Here is a 5,987-nt window from a genome sequence, read left to right as displayed (position 1 = left end):
ATAGCTGAGAGAGAAACATTATTAATTACTCTTTCAATAGATGAACTAGCTTGAAATTCTAGAAATAATTTCCTGGTTCTAATTATGAACATTTTGCCTCAAAATCCCATTTAACACAATGGTTTTTCAAGGGAAAACATAAACTTACTCTGTGAATATAAAATATGAGATTAACTTGTGAACTCAAGTCACTTCTTTCTGGCAGAGATTTTTGTCAATATTTTTCTGCAAAACTAAAACTGAAAAGCTATTGAAATGCACAATTTTTCACTTTCCAGGAATCTTTTGAAAATTTTAAAAGAACTACTAGATTTGGTTCACTTAATTAAACTCTTCATGAAAAACAATATTTGCGGTAATTTCATGCCCACTGCCTCTGATTGCTCTTTAGGACATATAAATATCTATTGCTAATATCCCATTTTATAACAACTCAAAACCTTGTTTCAATTCCGTCTCCCATTAATTTTAGATATAGATAGATATGGACAGGTGGTATGAACAGCAGGCTGTGTAGAACCTGCCTACATCAAGTTTTTCATCTCTTCTTTTAAGGCTACAGAAAATATCGACACAAGGAAAGGCAGCTCATTGTCTTATTAGATAGTCCTCCCTTGATCTCCCCCACCACCATCACCAAAGTAGTCATCTCCAGTAAGGGTTCCATAGAGAGTTCATATTGTATGACATTTTATTTAGATTCTATGCATGTATTTTCCTTTGTAGCCACAAGGTTAAGATCCATTCTTTCTGGAAACTCCAGCTTTTCACATATTGCCTCCTTTACAGGTAGGTATTGTGATATTTCATTGGATTCTTTAAAGAGGGCTGGTAGAACATGCATTAAATTTGCTATTTTGCTCTCCCTTGAAGTGTATTCTCTTAACATGTAAGTCTTGTCATCCTCATGGTAGAGCCTTTTGTCATTCATCCTGATGAGCACACCATCAATTCTTTTTTCCCCTTATTTATTTATTCATTCATTTATTTGTTTGTTTGTTTATTTAATTTTTTTTTAGAAAAAATTTCTATGGTTACATGATTCTTGTTTTTACTTTCCCCTTAACCACCCTTCACCCCTCCCCCCCATCAATTCTTAAGCAAAATCTCAGTAACAGGAAAAAGCGAGAAGGCATGACTATAATTTTCAAACAAGCTTGAAACTCCATGATCATGAAGTTCAGCTTCAAACAACAGAATTTCTTCAAAAAATTTAATATGTTCCTTGGCTTTCAATTTCTCTGTGTCTATATGATCTGTTGTAGGCACAACCTTTAACTTAAGAGCTTCACCAAATAATGTTCCTTTATAGTCTGTTGTATAGGTCCTGTCATATGGTCTAATGATCTCTTTGGAGTGCTCGCCTTCTATCCTGCTTTCTTGCCATTCTTCAGCCACCTTAAGTACTCCTTGGTAGTTGTTTACACACTTTAGAGCATCAGTTGCATTGAACTTAATTCCAAAGCCAGAAACATGTTGGATTCTTAAAACATTGTCTCCAAACATCATTCAGAAAGAGATGGCATATGGAGCTCATCAGCTAATTTCTCTACATTGGCCAACTTCAAGATGTGCGTCTTGGCCACTGTCAGCTTCCAGGACCTGAAGGAGAAGTCCTGGCAGCTGCTCTGTGAAGGCATGGATCATCAGGGCCACCATGGCGGCGCAGACCAGCATGAGCTGCAGTGGCCTCCCTTCTCCTTCGCCCCCACATCCTCCACTTCTCCCAAGCTGTTACCATCCCCTTCCAAATACTTTTAACAACCCCAACAGCAATCAAAATAGGAGAAAATATATTGTGGATCCATTGCTCTCAAGTGAAAAAAAGTACCTTCCATTGGAAATGATTGAATGTGTCAATGACATTGAACTCCTAAACTTTTATTTTTTTTCAATAAAAGGTTTGATTTTCTTGTACTTGAAGGTTTGATTTTGAAATAGAATGAGTAATAGCCAATGGGTAAGAGTATAATTTATATTATATTATGGAATTTCTGTTTAGAAATAATTATTTTCATATACTTTTATATTTAAAATAATTGAATGATGAGTAAATGATGAAGTGTTACAAAGTGTTATTAGTATTGGTCAACACCTACCTCAGGGAGATATAGACATTGTATTTATGGGATATAGATATTGCATTTATATAATATTTCTGTATGTAATGTTCTTATATATTTTTGTACATAATAATTATGTTGAATTTGGATTAATATCTTTAGGTTTTTATTTCTATAGAGTATAGTCAGGATTGTGTTATTTGTAATTATTTATAATATTTTAACTATTTGTAATTGTTTATAATTTGAGACTTGTATGTTGTAAGACTTCCTTCCTTCCTTCCTTCCTTTCTTCCTTCCTTCCTTCCTTCCTTTCTTTCTTTCTTTATCTCTTTACTTCTCCCTGATTCTAATATAGAGTATAAGATAGTTTTTTGTTTTTTTTAAACCCTTGTACTTCGGTGTATTGTCTCATAGGTGGAAGATTGGTAAGGGTGGGCAATGGGGGTCAAGTGACTTGCCCAGGGTCACACAGCTGGGAAGTGGCTGAGGCTGGGTTTGAACCTAGGACCTCCTGTCTCTAGGCCTGACTCTCACTCCACTGAGCTACCCAGCTGCCCCTAAGATAGTTTTATCTGAAAGATCCATTGGGAAGACTAGTCTCAAAAAGGATCTTATGAGGGATATGTTAAAGGGATTTTCTTAATCTATCACTCTGTCTCTTTAAGAGATAAGAAAGCAGAAAGATTTCTAGGTGGAGCAGAGCTGACAGGAGTCTGTGTGCCAAAGCTGAAGATTCTGTTACCAGGGAGAAGAGGGAAGAGGGAAGATATATAAGGAAGGGACACCTGGCAGTTGGAAGTCTTTTGCCTCTGGGTCTCTAGAGAGAGGGAAGTTGTTCTTGGTCTCTGCTACTGGCAGTATGCTACTGACAGTTATAGAATAAAACCTTATTTAAGGAGTTGGTGGGGAATGAATGTCTGTTTAATTAGGAAGCTAGGTAGTTAGTGAATCAATTTTGGTAGTGTAGGTTAGATAGTCCTGGCCTGGCAAGGCAAGAAGCACCTATCCTCAAAGACAGAGCAAGTTTTTTAAGAAATTTTAGATAGTATTAGGAATTTAGGTATAGTCATAGGGTATTAGAATAATCATCTCTCTTCCTTTCTATTTTCTATCTGTACTTCTCAAATTAAACTAAGTATTTTATCAAATTTCTCTCCTCACTTTTGTCAAACTCCTACCATTTAACCCTTACAATAGACAGTATGAGGTATTGGTCTACCCATAGGTTCTGCCATGCCATTTTCTAGTTTTTCTAGCAGTTTTTGTCAAATAGTGAGTTCTTCCTAAAGCTTAGATCTTTGGGTTCGTCAAATAATAGGTTACTATGGTTATTAACCATTGCATGTTGAGTGCCTAATCTATTTCACTGGTCTACCATCAGATTTTTTTTGATGATTACTGTTTTATAATATAATTTGGGATCCAGTACAATTAAACTACTTGACTTCATTAAAAAAAAATAATTCCCTTAATATTATAGGTTTTTTGTTCTTCCAGATGAATTTTGTTATTTTTTCTATGTCTATTAAATGATTTTTGAATATATGGTCAATTAAATTTCTTTGAGTAGAACTGTTTTTTTATTATGTTGGAAAGGAAGGAAGTAAGGAAGGAACAAAAGAAGGAAGGAAAGAAGGAAAGAAGGAAGGAAGGAAGAAGAGAGGAAAGGACAGAAAGAAAAAGTAGAGGAGGGAAAGAGAGGTAGGAAAGATAAAGGGAAGGATGGATAGAAGAGATAAGGGGAGGGAGGAGAGGAAGAAGGGAGGGAGAGAAGGAGGGAAAGGAGAAAAGGAAGAAGGGAAGTAGGAAGGGAAAGTAGAAAGGACAGACCCAGAAAGAACTACACAGTATAAGAAAGCACAAATAGTTAACATCACTTTTGTCCTCAAGGATGAGGTCATGATATCCCCCTTTTCAAGTCTTTCTTCATTCCCTAGTACACTTCTCTTCAGTGTTCTCAAATGATCGTGTATATATTTATCTCTGTACGTGTTATATTACTTCTGTAGAATGTATACTCTTTGAAAATAGATGAAGTTTTAAATTTGTCTTCCTCATCTTCTTGCCTAGCATAATGCCCCTTTATATCTAGTACATGTTTATTCATTGTTGGATTAGATTGATATCTTATGGTTTTCTAGCTTCCTGTCCAGACAAATTATAAGGAATCCTTATATATTCCCAAGAAAACAAAAATCAGAGTACAAAATTAATAAGAAACAACTTACATCAATGGAAATGCAGTAAGTAAGATCATTTCATTAAGAAGGCAATGGAGTTAATAGAATAGTGGAGCATTTGACTCCTACATATGGCACTGCCTATTTTATATATGTGTATGGATACACACACATTTAAGTATTTTTAACCTTGAAATCCTAATTTTGAGGGGGAAAAAGTCGTTTGGGCACAAAGGATCTGTCTTCTGAAACCTGAATGGTAGGCTTGTTTTTAAATGTGTCTCTGTCCTTCAATTCCAAAGCCTTCTACAAAGAAAATAATTCCACAAGCAAAAGCTCTATTTCTTTAATTTTACTAGGACATCATAAAACAGATCAAATTAAATGGACAGAAACTAAAACGACATTAACCTGGCCTGAAAGAAAATGTTTGCCTTTTCTAATTAAAATTTCCAAAGGTTAAGCCTGTACTTTGTGTAACCTTTAACCACACTATTCTTACTATTGTAACTTGGGTATAGTCCAGAGTCTGCAAAAGGAGTTTATTGTTCTTAAATGGAAAAAAAAGACTAAGCCAAAGAAATATTCTTTAAGACATAGGTTTAAGATGAAAGGTCTATGGATGGTATTTTCCCCTTTCATTACAGTGTGATGATCTTTGCATGAAATCAACAAAACATCTAATTAAGAATACTAACTACAACAGTAATCTGAAGGAAAAAATATCTATTTCCATCCTAATTTGGAAGAAAGCTAAATTAACCTCATCTGACTAAATGTATGCATGGACCTCCAGGATCATCACTTTTCTCAGCTCCCTCCTGTGCCAATTCCCCTTCACCCTCTTACTCATCAATGTCTCATTTATCTTCAGAAGATCTCTTTGAAGATTAAGTTATAAATGAACTGCTGAACAGTAGAAGGAATTTCACCACCAGGAATGAAATCAATAAAATAAAAGCCATGGATTCCCTCTTGACTTATTGTTTTGTTGATTGTCTAGACTTAAGAAAGTGATGGAGAAAATGTTAATAATGCAGATTAAACTTTAAAATGAGCTAGGATACATTCATATACTCACATCTGAATATATGAATGCATCCTATCACATTTTATTTATATATATACAAAATATTACATTGTGATATCCTATCACATTTATCTATACACATATTTATATATACATGAAACGTATATACAGACATATACACATATATTTATATATACATGTGTGTATATGTATATTGGGGGGCAACTAGGATGTTCAATGGATAGAACAGTGAGTTTGGAATTAGGAAGATTCATCTTCCTGAATTCAAATCTGGCTGTGGACTAGCTGTGTGATCTTAGGTAAGTCACTTAATTGTTTGCCTCAGTTTACTCATCTATAAAATGAGATAGAGAAGGAAATGGTAAACCACTCCAGTATCTTTGCCAAGAAAACCCCAAATATATTCACAAAGAGTCAGAAACAACTGAAATGACTGAACAACATATGTAGATATATAGAGGTCCTATACATGTATATATGCATGCTTAAAAAACTCTTTTCAAGCATGTCAAGTATGGTATGGTAATCAGCCCTTAATTGAGGAAAACCTGAGTCACATGTGTCACATACTCATGCTAATATTAGAATAGATAAAAACCCAAAACCTGATTCTTATTCTAGCTTTCTCTCCACATTTTTTGCATCATAAATTTGCCAGTCTCTGTCTTTGTCCTAATATAAAGCCAGCAT

General features: G+C 34.7%; 1 pseudogene; it reads right to left on the bottom strand.

The window, feature by feature from the left end:
- Positions 1 to 691: 691 nt before the first annotated feature.
- LOC123239688 lies at positions 692 to 1,644 on the bottom strand (annotated as a pseudogene).
- Positions 1,645 to 5,987: the final 4,343 nt, after the last annotated feature.

The sequence above is a fragment of the Gracilinanus agilis genome, chromosome 3 (assembly GCF_016433145.1).
Source record: "Gracilinanus agilis isolate LMUSP501 chromosome 3, AgileGrace, whole genome shotgun sequence".
NCBI lineage: Eukaryota > Metazoa > Chordata > Mammalia > Didelphimorphia > Didelphidae > Gracilinanus > Gracilinanus agilis.
This window is presented reverse-complemented; position numbering and strand designations above follow the sequence as displayed.